Genomic DNA, 20,220 nt, shown 5'->3' on the forward strand with positions numbered 1-20,220 from the left:
TTGGACATGTTTGCTTAAAGTGTTTGCATACCGTCCAGGTGACCATGTCAGCTGACAACCTCACATGTAAGAATGAAACTCCAGAGGATGTACAGAGTCAGAAAGGCAGGCTGTGGCTCAAATTGAAGTCCTACTGAAAATTGAGTGGATTAGATGGATTGCAAGAAAATAGATTCAGAGAAAGGCAGCAGAAAGCTCATACTCACTGTCCTTCAAATGTAGTTTCCCTGGGATGATAAGAATCCTCATAAGATTGCAGGAAGTCTGGGCCATAAAGGGTATTGGAAATCTTGCCTCAGGGACCAGAGCTCTTGACCATTAGCCAGGTGGAAATTCTGCCTTCCTTGTGGGGAGGGGAGTTGGGTAGGGGGGCAGACAGAACTTGATAAACTCCCTTGGGAGAGCACAGCACTGGAGCTGTTTCATCCTCAAGAGATACTTTAAGTTTCAACAAGAGCATAAGCTAGGCTTTAATCTTATTATCTGAGAATTGTTGCATATTTGTTACTTCATAATACCTGTTAGAGAATTGAAGAAATCAGCCTCCAGTTCCCAAATGAGAAAAATAAACAAGATTTTGTCCATGGAACTTGCATATAGGGGTTTCTATTTTTTTTTTTTTTTACAGCACTTACTACTTTATTTTTTTAATTAACATATAATGTATTATTTGTTTTAGGGGTACAGGTCTGTGATTCATCAGTCTTACACAATTCACAGTGCTCACCATAGCACATACCCTCCCCAGCGTCCATCACCCAGCCACCCCATCCCTCCCACCCCCCTCCCCTCTATTTTTTTTTTCCTTTGTTACTCTTACTCAAAGCAGGGTGCAAATGGGAAAGGCATTTAATTCTGCAGTTTCACTTAGAATTTTGATACAATTCAAGGACAGGAATTTAACTAGCAACAGCTGTGAAACCAACACAGGCCGTATGTGTTTATTAATATTATCTGAAGTAGAAAATAATAATAAAGAGGGTTTAAAAATGATTCTGACAACTGACTTTCTCACAAAGCTTAAACTTCTCATTTGTTCCCTACAAAGAGGAGCACATAAATGCATATTGATGAATTTAGAGTCTGGCCAATAATGAGATATCTCCCTGGTTAAACATTGGCCTGAAACACCCCCTCACCTAATAAGCAAAATGGACAGGCATACCAGGTCCTGTGGTTTGTCCTGACAGAGGGTAGAAGACTGGGTAAAATGTGAATAAGAATAAATCTATCCATTTTCTAAATTCTGGCTATTTGCCTGACATTTTACTTGCATAATCTATAATGCTCATAACTATCCAGAGAAGTCGATAGTATCCTGGATTTATGGATAAGAAGACCACATGTCCAGAGGTTAATTAAGTTGGTGGAGGTCACTTACTGAGTAATTAGCAGGACTTGAATTTGAACCCAGGTGTGGAAAGAGATTTTGTCGCGCTCTAAACCTGTCCTGCTAGAGCTTTGAAACATCCAGGATGCTGATCCTGTAAAATCCTTTGATCCAGCCTCAGAGAAATCTTCGTAAAACTGGCTCCAGGATTTTCATCGTTATTTAGAATGGTGGAACAAGCAGGTACTTAACTAGATATTGCAGAAAACATGGAGGCATCAGAAAGATGCTAAAACCAAAAGTAAAGTTTTCCAGGTAAATTACTGAGCTGTGAGTGAGGCAGAGCAGCAGTGGTAACAAGAGGTGCACTGAGAATGTGGGGGGGAAGCAAGGCTGCTCCTGCTGAGGCCAAGAGGCTTCAGAACCTCTCACCAGCACTGCCATCTCCAAGCACATTGTCTTGGCTTCCTGTGGTCCTCTCAGGTAGCATAGTTATTAGTAACTACGTTTCTTTTCTGTGGCTGCTGCAACAAATTATCACACGGTTCCTTAAGACAAAAGAAATGTATTCTTTTACAGCTCTGGAGGCCAGAAGTCAAAATCAGTATCACCGCAGTGGTCCAAATCAAGGCGTTGGCAAGGTCACATTCCTTCCAGGGACTCTAGGGGAGAATCTGTTTCTGGCCTCGTCCAGCTTACAGTGGTGCCATTGCTTTGATCTCTGCTTCTGTGTTCCTACCACCTTCCCTTCTGTGTGCCTCTTTTTTTGTGTCTCCCTTTTAAGGATAGATTTGATGGCATGTAAGACTCACTGGGATAATCGAGGATAAGCTCCTTTTAACAAGATCCTTAACTTAATTACATATTTTTTCATAGAAGTTAATCTTCACAGGTTCAGAGATGAGGACACAGACATCTCTTTTAGGAGGACATCATTCAGTCCACTAGAGGAACCAGACGGCAGATGGACACTTGGTCAGCTGGATTTGAATAATATATGATTCACTCTCTCTTTTCGGCACCTACTGTGTTCTTGTGACTAGAAAATATGATAGTCATACAGGACAAGTGGACAGATATTTGAAACAAAATATTATAGTTTAGGTATCATTCACCAGGAAATAGAGGACACAAGGCTCCTTCAAATTGCAGTTCTCTTCCTTGGAGATCCAACCCTTCTAGAGGTTAGGGAACTTGTGGTCAAGTGTATTTTTGTGTGTGTGCATTATCCGACAAGAATAGATATTTACAAATAATGGTTTCTTAAATGAGTCTCAAAAGTAAGCACTTCACATAGTTTTGGTACAAAATAACAGGTTCAGTCAAATGAGTAAATGTATTATATGCATCATGGAATGAGAATATTCTCAGAAACCATAAAAAAAATCAAATTTAAAAGGTTTGACAATTTACTTTCTTCCCCCAGAGGGAGGGTTTTTAAGTTTATAGAAAATTCATAATAATATTCTTTCCAGCATCCATCAGGAGTTCCAAAAAATCATTTCTCTAACACATATTTTTATAAAATAGCTATTAACTTTTTAAGTCATTGCTACTCCTTCTGTTTTTGCCTGAATTTCAGCAGGTAATTTGGCACAGATCTATCAACAATGAGCAAAGATGGTGACAAGGGGATAGGTGCAGTAGTACAGTGGACTCCCCAGAGCTTTGTTACTGGGAAAGCATGGCTTGTTGGAGACAGAAACAGAAGAAAGGGAAGTCTACAACTCCAAGGGTAGAGTAATGATTATAGCGACAGGAGTTTACAGAGGGAAATTATGTAGATAGCGTCAACAGTGCTAAGCTGGTAGAGTATTTTATAAACATGAATTCAGACCCAACTCAGAATCAAAGTGGAAAGAACTGATTGGAATGAGAGCTGCACAAAATCTGATGTTCCCACGGTAAACATAGACAAGGGTTCACAGGAATTTCACTGTTCCTAGTATTTTGATTAATATACCTTTCAGTCTTTTGAAGTGTTACAAAGGACACTTCAAAATGCAAATTGTTATTATGTTTTTAGAATCCCAGGAGGAATATTATAAAACTCGTGTCTTATCCAACCTTACATAGTAAGAGGAATAAAAATGAGTCCTGTTGAAGCTTGAAAGGAGATAAAAAAAAAGAAAAGTTTTAAAGACAAACCATAAATACAAATACAAACTGGGACTCTCTTCCTTTAACATACTTGAGTTCTCTATAAAAATTTCCATTTCTACACATCAGTTTTGTTATGTATGAATGCCCATGAGTTTGGTTCTTGAATTCTGTATATTTGGCAGCAGAGGAGGTCAAGTTTTTCAATAAAAATGTTTCACTCTGCTGACATTGGATGTGAATGTCTGCTAGGGTAGGCTTTGTGTACTGTGTTCTTGCATTCAAATAATAACAGAAATAATAATAATAGTAATAATAATTAATTTAGCACATAGAGGGCTTATTAGGCAGCAATGTCTGTTCTAAGACATTTACGTGAATTAATTTAATCTTCAAAGTAGCCTTATGAAGTATGATTATACTATTTTATTGATGAGAAACCTGAGACATGTATGTTTCTATTAAGAATATATATCATTTGGGTGCCTGGGTGGCTCAGATGGTTAAGCGTCTGCCTTTGGCTCAGGTCATGACCCCAGGGTCCGGGGATCGAGCCCCGCATCGGGCTCCCTGCTCCTTGGGAGCCTGCTTCTCCCTCTGCTTCTCTCTCTCTGTCTCTCCCTCTCTCTCTCTCCCTCTGTCTCTCATGAATAAATAAATAAAATCTTTTAAAAAAAAGAATATATATCATTTATGAAAAATGGTTGCAAATGTCCACTATAAAACCAAGTCAATTGATATTTGCTAGTGTTATGGTTCCTATCAAACTTCATGTTGTTCTAGATATTTTAAAATAAATTAATGTAATAGCAGAATTGACTCATCTATAGTATATAATTTTTAATACATAAATTTAATACATTATTGCTAGTGCCAGCTTGACTCTTTAATTTTAATTCTGCATTAATAGAAACTGGGCAGCTTATACATTAATTATAATAAGAAACAATAGTCACTTATGCAATTTTTCTCCGAAGCAAAATATTCAAACAAAATCTAATAGCATGAAAGAGCTGAGTATGCTTTCATATGTAAGGGATATGTTATGTAAAGATGGAAATATTCTATCTACCCCATATCTATATATCTAGAGAGACAGACAGATGGAAGAGGGAGAACAAAAATAGAGACAGGGGCATGAGGAGTCTAGGAGAACTATCAATTCTTGAACTCTTATAGTAAAAACCACTTTTAGCCAAAGCAAACAATGAAATTGTGTAATTGATTAAAATGTCACAAAACAGTGAGACTCAATAAAAGTGATCCATATATGTCTCATTTTCTTTTAATGAGCATGTAAACATTCACCTGGTAAACTTTTGATATAGGGCCCACTGTTTTCCTTTGATGTTGAGTCACAAGTTAAAGTCTGAAAATATCTTTCATTTATAAACTATCCACATAAAAAATAATATAAAATTTGGATTTGGAAGTGGAAATCCATGTACTGGAATGAAAACTTAAAAAAATAGGAAAAGCAGTTTCATTTCAAAATTGGATGTTCTTATATTTTCGAATATTTATACCATTTTATGTTTTCACAATTTTGACAGCAGTTACGTTTTTAATTTATATTTAATTATTTTTTTTAGTCACTGACTTTCCTTTGGAAAAATACAAGCCCCAAACATAAAGACATATAAACTTATATTAAAAGAATAAAGGTTCATAATGTCCATAAATGAACATTTCTGGCAATCATAAGGAAAGGATATAGGAAAAAAAAAACAACAAACATTAGAGGTCCTAGGTGCTTAAAACCTGTAAGGGCTCCAAGTTTTAAATTATTGGCCTAAGTATTAAGCTATATTATCAAAATGAAAATTCTCCATAATTAATAATATGATAATCAAACACTACTAAGTCAGCCCCCAAAAATAGAATATAAAATTAGGAAGTATATGTTTAAAAATGTTCCAGTTAAGTAAAGAATCTAGAAAAATAGGGAAAAAAATGAAGTCACAAAGAGCACAATTTAGTACTCCAAAATATGGGCTCCTGAGTCAGACTACCTGCATTCAATTCAAGGTTAAAACATATCAGCTACAAGCATATGAAAAAAAAGTTCAATCTCACTAATCATCAGAGAAATGCATATTAAAACCCCAATGAGATATTACCTCACACTCATTAGAATGGCTACTAGCAAAAACCAAAAAAACAGAAAATAACAAGTGTTGGCTAGGATGTGGAGAAACTGGAACCTTCATCCACTGCTGATGGGATTGGAAAATGGTGCCACCACTATGGAAAACAGTAGGAAGTTTCCTAAAAAAATAAAATAAAATTAGAACTACCACATGATCCAGGAATCCCACTTCTGGAGACATATTCAAAAGAACTGAAAGCAAGTCTTGAAGAAATATTTGCATACCCATGTTCATAGCACCACTATTCAGAATAGTTAAAAGGTGGAAACAATTTAGAAGTCCATAGACAGATGACTGGATAAATACAATTTGGTATCTACATACCATACAATCAGGAGGAAAATCTTTTCCTCCACCCTCTTATGTTTTTGACTGGGGACCCGAAAACTGAATTGACTAAAGACAAATTGGCAAGAAAAGAAACAGACTTTTATTCATATATGTATGCAGGAGTTCAGAAGAAAAATGTGACTCAAGGAGATGGTTGGAACTGGGGCTTCCATACCATCTTAACAGGGGAAGGGGAGGTGAAGAAAGGTGTGGGAAAATAAATGACTTCTTAAAAGGAGAAAATGGGAGAGGGAGAAAGGGCACTTAGGGAAAACAAAAGACTTTCAGTAATGATGAATAGGCCCTTAGGAAAACACATTGGAGATGTGATAATTTTGTGCCGATATCTGTTTAGGGTTGATTCAGCCTTCTTTCCCGTGATGAGTTGATCTTCTCTGGTAGGGAGACTTGTGGGGAGATGATTTATGATGGATTGGGTCCTATGGCAAGGCATTGTTTTCAGGCAGATAAGGGAGTTCAGGGAAAAAAATACTCCTGTTCTCAAACTCCTTTCTCTCAAAATTTTTAAGCCACCCTGGTGTCTTCTGGACCCCTTTAATACACTGGAATATTATTCAGCCTTTAAAAGAAGGAAATCCTATGACATGCTATCACGTGGATGAACCTTGAGGGCATTATATTAAGTGAACTAAGCCAGGCACTAAAAGACAAATACTATAGGATTTCACTTCAGTGAGGTAATCTAAAGTCATCAAATTCACAGAAACAGATATAGAATTGTGCTCACCAGGGAATGAAAGGTGAGAGAAAAGGCAAGTCCTTTTTTAATGGGGAAAACTTTCAGTTTTACAAGACGAAAAAATTCTGGAGATCTGTTTCACAACAGATGTGAATATACTTAACTCTACTGAACTGTACACTTAAAAATGGTTAAGGTGGTAAGTTTTGTTATATGTTTCTTTACCACAGATAAAACAAAAGCCAACCTTAACAGCTAGATAACTTTGACTAAGACACATAACATCTCCCAGGCTCAATTTTTTTTTCTGTAAAATGGTAATTATGGTAATAGCTCTGGAAAATTTGTTAAGTAGAAAAACTACAATGATGAATGTAGAAGATTTCACACAAGGTCTGTCCCACATACACATAGTAGGAAACAAAAAAAATTTATAGGCACAAAAGCAAAATAATTAAACGATAGCTTGCTTTAAAGTGGAATTCAAAAGAATTTACTCAGACCATAATTGTGTAATGAATAACCTCAGTGCCTTCATGTGCTTGTTTACTTCTAGTAAGAAAGTCAGTAAACCTCAGGACATTCCTAAGGAATTTCTTTCAATATCCAGTGTTATTATGGAACTGAGATCTTGATTTCTACCATGATGCATTCTGGCCTCTAAGAACCCTGACCAGCCTCTCACTTTCTTTCTTTTTTTTTCTTTACAATAAAGCAATCTTTGGCCTGAAGACTTTACCAGTATTTGGTGAAATAATGGAAAGGAAATGGGCAATGCTTTCCAGGATAGCCCAGATTTAGTTAATCAACACTGGAAATGGCCACATTCAATAAGACTAAAATTCAAAGAAAAAATTATGTATTGGGTAGGGAGAGTGTTAACAAGGAAAAAGGAAATAGAAGATAAAAAGACCCAAATTCTTCTTGCATAATTTGTCCATCTTCTCACCTGCTGTTTTTATCTTTCAATTTTTTATCTCCCTCATTATATCCTCATCAGGGAACATTCCATGCTTCATTGCTTGATGCTATTAAAACTTAAGTTTATAAAATAATTTTAAATCTCTTCCATCTGTATTATTTTCCTATCTGAATCCCAAGGTTGATTGGTATTTGAAGAGAGTAGTGTGTGTGTGCATGCATGTGTGTGTGCATATGTGTGTGTGAATGTGCACACATATGTGTCCATGAGTTTTTACAGCTCAGATTGCTTACTACATCTGGCCTCGTATTCCATAAATGACACAATTGATACACTGGTGATAAATTATGAATTAAATTTTATCTCTTTAAATATTTGGGAATTGATTGGGAAGGTAGTTCACTGGAGAGGGAGAAAGTCCCTTAGGAGTTGATCTCATTTACCTGGTGCCTTCATTTCTCACACCATTTGAGATGCTAATTACAAATTGTTTTTAATTGTGCTGATGACCCAGGTAGTGACACAGTGGAAAGAAATCACCATTTGAACATATCTCTGCTGTAATGAAGGTTACCCACTCAGGGACCCAGACAAGGAATAAATAGAGCAATACACAGGTTGTTTTTCTTTGTTTTCTTAGTATTTATATTGGTGAGCACAAAAAAGCAAAAAGGAATATAAAACAATAACACTTAAATGATTTCACTTTTATGACTCCTTAGGTAGATTTCCATAGATTGCAAATACTTTGGTGAGACAAAGACATTTGAATATGTCACTGAAAATGACTCTTATTTTCAGATCAAGAGGGTAAAAAGCATGGAATAGGAACGTGTCAGACCATGTCTAGCCATGTTTTGAGTCTCTTACTGTTAATTTATTTTTTACTCTCAGTTTTGCTCACCAAAATCTCTTAAACTCCTGAAACAATGGAGCTTTCCATTCAAGTCCTAAAACATGACTGCCTGTTGTGGACTGAAGGGGTACCTTTATTCTTGAGAAATCTAATTTATTAAACCAAAACCTCCTGCCGTGAATGAAGCATTTGATGTGTTTCTCGTGATGTCTCATTCATTTCCAGTTATCTTTTACCTACAGAAGCAACTATCTAATCATCCAGTATCCTTGATACTTGATGTGATATTCTAATGTGTTTCTGTTTTCAAACATGAGAAGAAACCCATCAAAACCAACAATAGGTAAGCAGATGTCCAATAAATCCTTAAGACCTTTGGGCTTGGGGAAAAAAGAAACCTCATCCTCACTTCCCTTCTATCATTTTAATATGGCTGAACAAAGGAACAAAGGCTCAGTAGCTGACAGTACTGTCATCTCTCTCCAATTCAGTGAAAGCATACGTTTTCCAGGTTTCCTGGCCATGCATTAATGAGGGAATTGTCAGAGGGAAAGAAGGAGTGAGTTCATGGTTCTCAGTTCCATATGTCAATTCTTTAGCTATCAAACCACTGTATGTGGCTTGCAGAAAATATGCTCCAGTTATTAATAAATGGTAATTTAGAGAACAGTTATGCTTTCACTATATCATCTTATTGGGCCTCCTCAGCAATATTCATTTATATTTGGGGCATGGACTTACTTTCCTAATATCGTCTGATAACTTCTACTCTCCTCAAATGCAGACATATATTGTCAATGAGCCACCTCTAATTATTTTTCATTACTTTCCTTCTCCTTTTAGCATGTTCTTAACTGTGTGGAAGCTTTGTCAATTGCTGACAAAAACCAAATGGAAAAAAAAAAAGAAGAAGAAAATAATTTGATGGGTAATCTGTTTCAGCAGCACAGTAGCATCATTCCAAGCTCCACTGGAGTCTTCTTGTTGCCAAAGATCATACCTGGTACCTGCCATGTTAAACACAGGAAACCTGCTGCTCCTTCTGCTTTTGCTGTCGCTAACTCTGAAGGCCATGGATACACCTCAAAGGAGAAAAGTAAGGCAACGATACACGTATGTAAGTGCACATATGAAGGGAAGATTTCTCCATCAATTTCTGAGCTCTGTAAGTCTTAAACTGTTATGAAAATGAAAAATCGATTAACTTTCCTTTGTTCAACAAAAACATATTGAATGCCTACCTTATACAAAGCATTAGGTTAGGCACTTGGGGGTGAACCATCTACTAAAATGTGACTAGATGGGCGCCTGGGTGGCTCAGTTGGTTGAGCGACTGCCTTCGGCTCAGGTCATGATCCTGGAGTCCCGGGATCGAGTCCCACATCGGGCTCCCTGCTCAGCGGGGAGTCTGCTTCTCCCTCTGACCCTCTTTCCTCTCGAGCTCTCTATCTCTCATTCTCTCTCTCTCAAATAAATAAATAAAAAATCTTAAAAAAAAAGATTAAAAAAAAAAATAAAAAAAATAAAATGTGACTAGATGTAGCTTGTGCTGAAAAAACTTTTATAGTATGATTGGAAAGATAATGGATAAATGTTGATGATGATGGTGATGATGATGAGGAGGAGGAGGAAGAAGAGGAAGAAAAAGAGGAAGAAGAAGAAGAAGAAGGGGAGGAAGAAGAAGAAGAAGGGGGGAGGAAGAGGAAGATGATCATCAAAGTAGTTGGTGCATTATATTTTAGGAGTTCAAAGAGAAAAGGAAAGTTCCTAGATGGTGTTTGAGGAAACTGTTTTGCAAAGTAAGTGGAATTTAATGTAGACCTTGAAGGATATAATTAGGCTAAGTAAAAGAGAAGGAGAAAATACTTGGCCAATAAGAAAGAATGAAGGTGGCTTCATAGAGGTTATATTAAACCTAGTCAGAATCTATGTTCAGGAGCCCCTGGGTGGCTCAAATGGTAAGCAATTGGCTCTTGATTTTGGCTTAGGTCATGGTTTCATGGTTGTGAGATCAAGGCTCATATGGGCTCCACGCGAGCAGGGAGTCTGCTTGGATTGTCTCACTCCCTCTCCCTCCGCCCCTCCCCCCCAGTCTCTCTCTCTCTCTCTCTCTCAAATAAATAAATAAATCTTAAAAAAAAAAGAATCTAGATTGATAGAAAAGCTATGTATTGTTGGAAGATAGAACTGGAGAAGTAGGTAGGGACCAAATTATAAAAGTTATCTCTTACAATACCAAGCAGCATGGATTTTATTCAGAATACACAAAAGTTTATCTATTGGGCAGTACCATGTCTGATCGGTACTTCAGAAGTACTAATAATGGGGAATAATGAGTGTATTGCTGGTGATGGGGAGAGGGTCAGATACACAAGACAGTATTAGCAGTCTTAGGGAGAAAAGAAGTGTCTTAATCCATTCAAGCTATAACCACAGAATACCACAGCCTGCATGCCTCAAACAACAAACATTTATTTTTCTGGATGCCAAATTCCAAGATCAAGGCTTTAACATATTCAGTGTCTGGTGACAGCTCACTTCCTGATTCACAGACATTGCATGTTCAAACAGGGGAAGGGGTGAGGGTGCTTTATGGGGTCCCTTTTATAAGGACACCAAGCCCTTTCACCATTCACGAGGGCTTCACCTTCATGACCTAATCACCTCCCAAAGGCCTCACCTCCTCATGCCATTACATTGGGGGTTAAGAATTCAACATTTAAATTTTGGGTAGAACTTTAGAGAAAAAAAAAAAAACAACACTGATGGTTACCACAGAGGAGGTGGGATGGGTTAAGTAAGTGATGGGAATTAAGGAGGGCACTTGTGATGAGCACCAGGTGTTGTATATGGGTGTTGAATCACTGACTTGTACATCTGAAACAGACAGTATTGCACTGTCTGTTGGCTAACTGGAATATTAAAAAGGAAGGAAGGAAGGAAAGAAGGAAGGAAGGAAGGAAGGAAAGAAGGAAGGAAGGAAGGAAGGAAAGAAGGAAGGAAGGAAGGAAGGAAGGAAGGGAAAAATACATTGTGTATAAATAAAACTTCTTTCAAGAAAAAAATGTGTGGGCACAAACATTGAGTTCATGGCAAGAGACAAGTGTTCATCATTGCTTGGATCATGATGACAGCAGTGGGAAAGGTGAGGCTGAACCAGATTTGACACAGGAGGACTCATGAGGGGCTGGTAACAGCCTGGATGAGAAAATCAGGAAAGAGTCCAAGATAAGATTTTTTCACCCTATTAGAAGATACAATCTTAGTCTACTAAGTCAGATAGAGAAGAGCTCCTCTGCCTACAACAGCCCCACGCCCCTACAAATATTCGTTTTGTTATAGTGGAAGATTTAGGAAATTCTGATGATTCTGCATTATTGGAAAGTTTGGAAAGATGCAGGCTCCCTTCTGTTACCTGATCCAAAAACCTCTTTGGAAACCTTTATTCCTACTCAAAGACTGCATGGAGTAGGGGAGAACTCAAGACCTCTTCACAAGAATTCACCAGCACCAAAATTCGTCTCTGCACAGTTTATTCCCTACCTTCCCATTTGTGTAAGCCAAGCAAGTTTAAAACAACTTTATCTAATTTCTGTGGTCAACAAAAGGATGCAGGGGAAAAAGTAACCAAGATATTTTATCTTTTATTCCTAGAATTCTACTGTGAAGGAAACTGTCAATAGTTTGACTATATCATTCAAATAATCTAGTTGCCAAAATGGGTCACAGATCATTAGAATTTGAGGGTGAAGAGAAAATGGGTGGGCAAGGGTTAACCAAAGACAGTGAACTCACCACCTTTTTTACTTGAATGGCTTTGAAGAAAGAAATATTTTTGCTAGGTTATTCTTGATATATTTTCTCCAACTCAATTTTAACTCTCAACCTGCTACCATAGTACTTCCACTGGTAACAGGAATCATGAAAATGATATACTGCAGTATTAGCAGGAAAACTCAAACCTTGGCCAGTTAAATTATGTGTAGCACTCTGGTGTCTGCACGGTTTGGAAACGATCAGCCTCAGGGACTAATCTTACAGTCTTTCATGTGAATTCCTCACAGAAGAACTGTTCATAATGGAATATTGGTAGGAATTTTATTACTGATGAAATAAACCAGAACTAGGACTCAAATTATTTCATGTATAATATGTTCTTTTCCCTTTCATTTTATCTGTTGTCTGAGGATGTGTCCTTGCCTTTTTTTTTTTTCCTTTCCCGGAAAATGTTAGGACTTTCTGACCTGATATCCTTTTTCATTGATCTCCAAAGAGCAGCAAAAGGTAAAAATTTATTACAGTGTAACTTTTTAAGTGATATAAGATCCCCATTATGCACATCTTATGTATTAATCAAAGCAAAACCATCATATGCCAATTGAATTTATTAGAGGGAGGCAAAATATAACTATCAAACATGTTGAAAGAAAGTGAGATAAATAAATGTGAAATTCCAGGAAATGCACTTTATTATAGCACCATTCTGGTATTTTTAAAAATGTAATGATGTTTCTTAAGAATTATGAAGATATTTCATATTATCTTATACAGCTTATTGCTTACTGTAAGTTTCCTCATTCACTTGTATTTGTAATCATTCATTTTCAACAGATATTTAAGCTGTTGACAATATGCCATGCAGTGTCATAGGTGCTAGGGAACAAAATGCATAAGCCCTAAAGGAGTGGAAAGACTGATCAGAGAGAGAGAGAGAGATTTGTACAAATAATTGTCACTACGGTAGTCAGGGTATACATAGGTATGATGTTGGTCAAAAGAGGCAGTGTTTTGGTTTTAGCTCAATTAAGTTAAAAAAAATTATTTCCAGAGAAGATGCCTAGATTGTATTTTGGAAGGCAGTTAAGACATCACTAATTAAACAAGAGGAATCCCACATGGAAAGAAGAATCTTCACAATGGGGAAGGAAGGAGCTGGTAGGAGTGGCCTATAAGGGTGTTAGTGTCTGTATAGAAGCATATAGGAAGTAGTGTTAGTTGTTTCTCTTTTTATTGTTTGTCATTGTTTGGGTATAATAAATATTGCATCAACCAAGACAAAGGGTGATTGGTTAGATATTAGAAAGCACTAAACTCATAGACACACACACACACACACACACACACACACACACACACTTCAAAATGGCTGATGTTTATCACCTTTGATGAGAAATACATGACTGTCATCAACCTCTTACAGTTGAAACTGATCCTAAAATCATTTTATGGCCAATTTTTTCTGGTTTTATCATTTTAAATAAAAAAACTACGAAATCAAAGAACACTTTTGAAAATCCAAATTCAAAATTAGACCATTCATGAAGTTTCGATGTTCTTCTATTTTCAAATGAGGAGATAAAGCATACTCTATTCTTCTCTCTAGGATAATAACACAGTTTTAACAGTAGTGTCATTAAGTTTACTTCCATACCTTTATTATTTGTGGTTTCTCCTAGGATGTGATTACTTCAAATAAAAACAAGAAATTTGGAGAGTTGCTAATGTCCTTCACATATTACCATGTATGTGTCTGGTATGTGTGAGAGCGTGTGTTTGTATGTGTTTAAGTTCAAGTATGATTCCACTAACTAGAAAAATTAGGCAGCATAAACAGTTGTTTTGAGTGTACTTACGTACAAATAAAGTGGATTTCAGTTCACTTTTAGTATAATTATCTACAATTTCAAAAATATTCTGGTCAAGAAAAAACAATGTAGTTAGGCATAATTTTAGAGGAAAAGGCTTGTGTTTATAAATGATAAGAGGAAAATCAATTTACTGACGTGTAATATCAAGAGATTATTTCTGGAAAAAGTTATGGCTTTTAATTTGGCAGAATTGGTTTTGCATCGTTAATGCATTGCATTGCTTAATTGTTAGCTAGTGCATTTGACACATTTGATACCCTGTTGGAGTATAAGCTCCTTGAATCCATGACTTTCTTTTTTCCTGTATAATTCATAGTTCCCAGTACCTGGGCTCATTAAGAGCCCAGAGTTGATTCTGTTGGTTAAGAATCAGAGTCATCTTTTGGGCAAATCGTGGGGAAGGCAGAGAGCTCTGGTGTTTGCTGTTTTTCTATTGTCTTCAGCTCAAAATAATCCTTATGCCAAAGTGGCATATTTTGGGGTGGCATATTCTGATCCTTTACACATGGATTCCTCTTGGGTGATAATAATTAAATGACAGTGATTATCTTGTTTAAGAAAATGTGATTTTTGTTTTCATGTTCCTAATAATAATAATAGAAAAGGAAAATGGGAAAAATTCACAAACCTCAGGTTGGCAAATAATGCACAGATATTTAATACCAAGGGATATGATTTAGTAAACAGGAGACTATATTTCTTTATTTGGCTTTGATTGAGTTCTCATCTTTCTCAATCTATTAGATGTTTGCGTTTGAATTTGAAAAGACTGTGAAGCCTTGAGGACAAGGGAATTTGCATATTTGTTTGCCTAGTACCTGAGACACAGTCGATTTAAAACGAACATTATGGAATGGTCTAGCATATTTCATTTTCTGGTGTATTAACACTATGTCTTCCAAAGAACCCATTTCCAAAGGCTGTTAATAATTGTTAAACATATTTGAGAATTTCTGAACTAAATACATTTGAATAGGTTTTTTGTTTGTTTTTTACTTGAAGAATTTTTCAAAGTACAGGATCCTTAGCTTTTATTTAATTAATGTGTGTATGTATGTTTGCATTTTTTTCAGGATCCTTCGCTTTTAAGGGCAGGCTAAACATTCCATTTTTTCCTTGTAAGTAGATGACCAGGAACATTTGTTTTCTTCCAAACATCTTGAAAAATTAATAGCAGTTTGGGAATTGATGTCTGAAACAAGAGTTTCATATGTAACTTTAATCAGATTCAACTACTGTTGGAGAAGTTTATACGAGTAACGTATTTATTGAAAACCAAAAATGATGAGGGCTATAAATAAGTAAAAAGAAATAACTTTTTTTTGTTTTGTTTTATGTTGGTTGAAGGATGATATTTTATTGATCTAGATGTATTTTTAATTCTTCAATAATGTATATAAGTTTAAATTGCACACTCCCTCTGATCTACTTCTTCCACTTTTAGGAATTTTTCCTGCAGATACACTTACACATGTGTGAAATGATGTGTAAGAACATTTGCTACTATATTTTTGGTTGGAAAAAAATATTGGAACCAACCTAAATATTCATCAATAAGGAAAATCTTGATCACAGTATAGTAGTTCCATATAACAGAATACTATGTGGCTTGAAAAGAATGATCCAGTTTTTTTATATTCATACTGCTAATTCCCTCTCTAAACTGTATATTATATGTATGTATATATTCAATGAGACATTACATAGTAATATGCTTATTTTTATATAAAAATATATACATATTTATATATGTAGAAAAATGCATAGAATATCTGTTAAGAAAACCTAATAGAAAACCTAAAGAAAACCTAATAGATAAATAGTTGTCTGGGAAGGAAAAACTTTAATGACTGATTTTCTGTTTTTATCTTTCTATTTTTTTTGAATCTTATATTGATGTGTTACTCATTAAACAAATAAAACATCAAATGATGTAAAATGTTCAGAATGATTAAAATGATAAAATCAAAATAAATAAAAATTTAAACTTAAGTTGTAATAAAGCCACCATATCTTTTGGGTAATTCCTTATACCTAATGATGAAGCAAGAAGAAAGTCCTCCAAAGATAAATTGAACAGTTTAACATCATGCTGTTCATGCTGGTTATGGTATGGGAAAGGCCAAAGATTTACTATTTGAGTTTGGATAATGGTTTTAAATCTCTAAAAATGTTCCTTAAGACTAGAGTCTAGAGATATCTATGAGCTCACTTTTGTTCTTTTTTGTTTTCTGTTTTTAGGAATAATGAATGAAGAGTATTCGTGTGTTATATTAACAATACCCTAAACATTCTTTCAGAAGAATAAATGCATTATCTTGCTTGTCCATATATGTGGTCTCTTACTAAGATTCTTGCATTTTATTGTTCCTGCTACACCAAGCATGGTGTTGGGCACAGAGCAATTTGGAATTTTGAGATGTTGCTGCTATTACTGCTGTGATATTTTAAGGGCAAAGACTCTTCCTTCAAATACTCAAGAAATTGGGACAAATTTTAATTTAATTCTGAGGCAAATTCTGTTTTGGATCAAGTTTCAGGATAATAGTTCTGATATGCATGCAACACCTGCTGGAAGATCATGATGGGACCAAATAGTGTAGAACTCTGTGTAATTAAGGAGTGCTGGTGTGAGACAAGGTTTGCAGCACCGAAGATGGGAGAGAGCAGGACATAATCTACAGAGCCAAGGTTGGCTTGGGGAAGATTGGAATATATTCTCAGATTACTATAAAATAAATGGTACATTTTCTGGGATTTCTTTAAAAATACTTCGTAGAGACAGTAAGGACTATATGTGTATGTTACGTTAATCTACAACTGAGGAGTGCTTCACCTAACAATCGAAGTACCAAGTACTTCAAATAATATTAAATACAACAACACCAGAGGATGTCCTAGGCATTAGGCTGGACTGAAATACTGTACAGACACTGTCTTCATTACATCAATGTGATATAGGGATTTAGTATGCCTAACAGCCATTCCTTTTGAAATGGTGTACGAAACCTCGGATTTCAAAATGCTTCTAAGTTAAAATATGGTATTGGAAGATATTTGTTTTTGACCCTGCCTAGGAGGTTAGCTGAATGTTACCATTAGAATATGTCTGCATTTGCCATAACTGAACCTTTTTTCAAGGTTGCCTGGGAATATAAAGGAACCGATTGCTGAGACTTCGTGGAAATCACAGAAAGCCTATATGGCTGTTTCTCTTTAATACCTGTGTCTCTGTGGCACAATTTGCAACATACCAGCATGTCTTCAGGTTGTGGGGAGGAGTTCAATAACACACACCAACCTCTAAGTGTTAGAAGATACCAATAACCACTGAAGCGAATCTCAATTTGCAACAAATGACTACAAATATAAATATGCAGTACTGATCTCCTCCCTTTCCATCCCATGTTCTAGGTTTACTTAGATGTCTTACCAAGCAGAACCCCAAACTCAACAGTTCCCAAGTCATTATTATTCTTTCAAAAGCAACTCTTCCTCTAAATTTTTCAATATCTGGGAATGGAAATCTTGTTTTTCTCATTATACAGACTTAAAAAGCTCAGTATTATCACTAACTTCCTTCCCAGGAGCCCAATCCAAATGTTCACCTTCTGGGATAAATTTCACATCCACCCACTTTACATCTGCATAGTCATCACCCTGATGCCTCCATTATCTGGCACAGATGCTCTTGCAATTATACCCTAATTGATAACCCTTCTACTCTCATTCATCCTATTGGGAGAAAGGAAAAAAAAAAAAAGACTTCAAGCCACTGCTACTATCTACTTTAAGTATAGATTTATCAGCATGAATATCATGCTTGTTCAAAAGCTGACTCTTCCCACTATTACTAGGAAGAGAGCTTACAAGCACCCATGTAGTCTCCAGTGCGTCCAGGTACACGATATTAATTTCTTTTCCTAGTTATTTGTGATGGGGATCAGGATATACCACTCCACATGCCATTTTGGCATAAGAATAATTTTGTGTTGGGGCGCCTGGGTGACTCAGTCATTAAACATCTGCCTTCTGCTCAGGTCATGATCCCAGGGTCCTGGGATCGGCCCCGCATCGGGCTCCCTGCTTCGCAGGAAGCTTGCTTCTCCCTCTCCCACACCCCCTGCTTGTGTTCCCTCTCTCACCGTATCTCTCTCTGTCAAATAAATAAATAAAATCTTTAAAAAAAAGGAATAATTTTGTGTTGAAGACCTTTCAGTTCCTGAAATCCCTTGTCTGCCTGAAAGCAGTCTCCCCCAAGAACTCAAGTATCATAAATCCCCTCCCCAGATACAGCTCTAGTCCTCTCAGAGAGAAGTCAACACCACATCCAAACAGACATTGTCAAAAAATGATATCTCCTATCTGTTCTCCTAAGGGGCCATTTATCTTTCAAAACATCATTTGCTTTTCCCTAAGTGCCCTTTCTCCCCCTCCCTTTACCCTACTAATTTACATTTATAGAGCCTAAATTCTAACTTCTCCTTTGGAGTTACTCACCTCTGAGTGCTCCCAGGTGTATGCACAATACGCATACTCATAAACTTATTGTTTTTCTGTTGTTAATCTCTTTTTTGTCAGTCCATGGTGCTCTAGTCAATGAACCTAAGATGGGTAAAAGAAAATTGTTTTTCTCCTTTATACTTACATGACTTTCTCAATCATTTTATTCAGGGTTTTCATCAAATGATCAATGTACCCTAGAAGAGAAGCCTTCCTAATCAACCCACAAGACATTGCCCCAACCTCTATGTTCACTTCCCTGCTTTATTTTACTTCATAGTCTATATCTATACAATATGTGCAGTAATTAAGTAATTAACTAATTTAATTAAATTTTAACAGCATTCTTTCCCATTTTTTGTAATTACCTAGAATGATCCCTGTTATGTGGTAGTTATTAAAAATATGTATTTGTTGAATGAATAAATTTTAAAAAGTGGTCTTTTGGATCATAAATGGAGATCAACCCTGGGTAATATAGTCTCATACTGTAATATTTCATAATTCATTTAACTATGTAGTGTCCTGTGTCTGGAAATTTTGGAATTTTTGGAAATTTTGCCTTTCTGCATTTTAGCCTTTACAATCCATCTCAAATATCACTCTTTTTTTTCTAAAGATTTTATTTATTTATTTGAGAGAGAGAATGAGAGAGAGAGAGAGAGCATGAGAGGGGGGAGGGTCAGAGGGAGAAGCAGACTCCTCGCTGAGCAGGGAGTCCGATGTGGGACTCGATCCCAGGACTCCAGGATCATGACCTGAGCAGAAGGCAGTCGCTTAACCAACTGAGCCACCCAGGCGCCCTCAAATATCACTCTTAAAATCCATCTCAAATATCACTCTTAGTTATTACAAATCGATTCTGTCTTCCTCCTATTAATACTAAAAATTCAGTTCTATAAGCATATTCCCGCTAAAGTAGGTATATTCAGTCTTATATTGGAGTTGTTTGTCTTTTGGCCTCAAAGACACTATGAAATTAGAAATTGCTTGAAAGCAAGTTTTATGCCCCTGAAAATTGGCCACTGTAACTGTCACAGGAATCTCACAGTTTCTGCACTGAATTGGTCGTCTGTGGAGAAGTAAAACCTTCTTGTTTTTCTCAATCTTCCCATAAAAAGCTCTGCCTTCCTAATCCACTCAAATGTAAATGTTATAAAGGTAGAGAAAGTTTGCTTTCAATGTTCTTATAAATACTTTCACATATTATGAGAACTATATTGGCAGCCATTTTTCTGGTAAATTTCTCTGATCCAAAGACTAATATATATATATAATATATATATAATATATATATATATATAATATATATATATTTAATATCCCTCAGAGAGTCCAATGGTTACAGCCTGGACTTGGTCCCAGGTTAAACCTCAAGGTGCCTACAAGACGAGATTCATTACCTCCTTAGGAATTTACATACCGAATGGAGAAAGCCCAGAACTTGAAAACAAGTGCAAGTCAGAAGAGTCTTCTGGAGAGGGCTGGAGTAAAGAGGAATCTCTTTCAGGAGCAGAGATAGACAGATGCCTTTTCCTCTTTATAAAAAGAGACAAATACCATACGATTTCACTCATATGTGGAACTGAATAAACAAAACAAATGAACAAAGAAGAAGAGACAGACAAACAAACAAAAAAACCCAGACTCTTAAATACAGAGAATAAACTTGCCACAGGGA

Source organism: Zalophus californianus, chromosome 2 (assembly GCF_009762305.2).
Source record: "Zalophus californianus isolate mZalCal1 chromosome 2, mZalCal1.pri.v2, whole genome shotgun sequence".
Lineage (NCBI taxonomy): Eukaryota > Metazoa > Chordata > Mammalia > Carnivora > Otariidae > Zalophus > Zalophus californianus.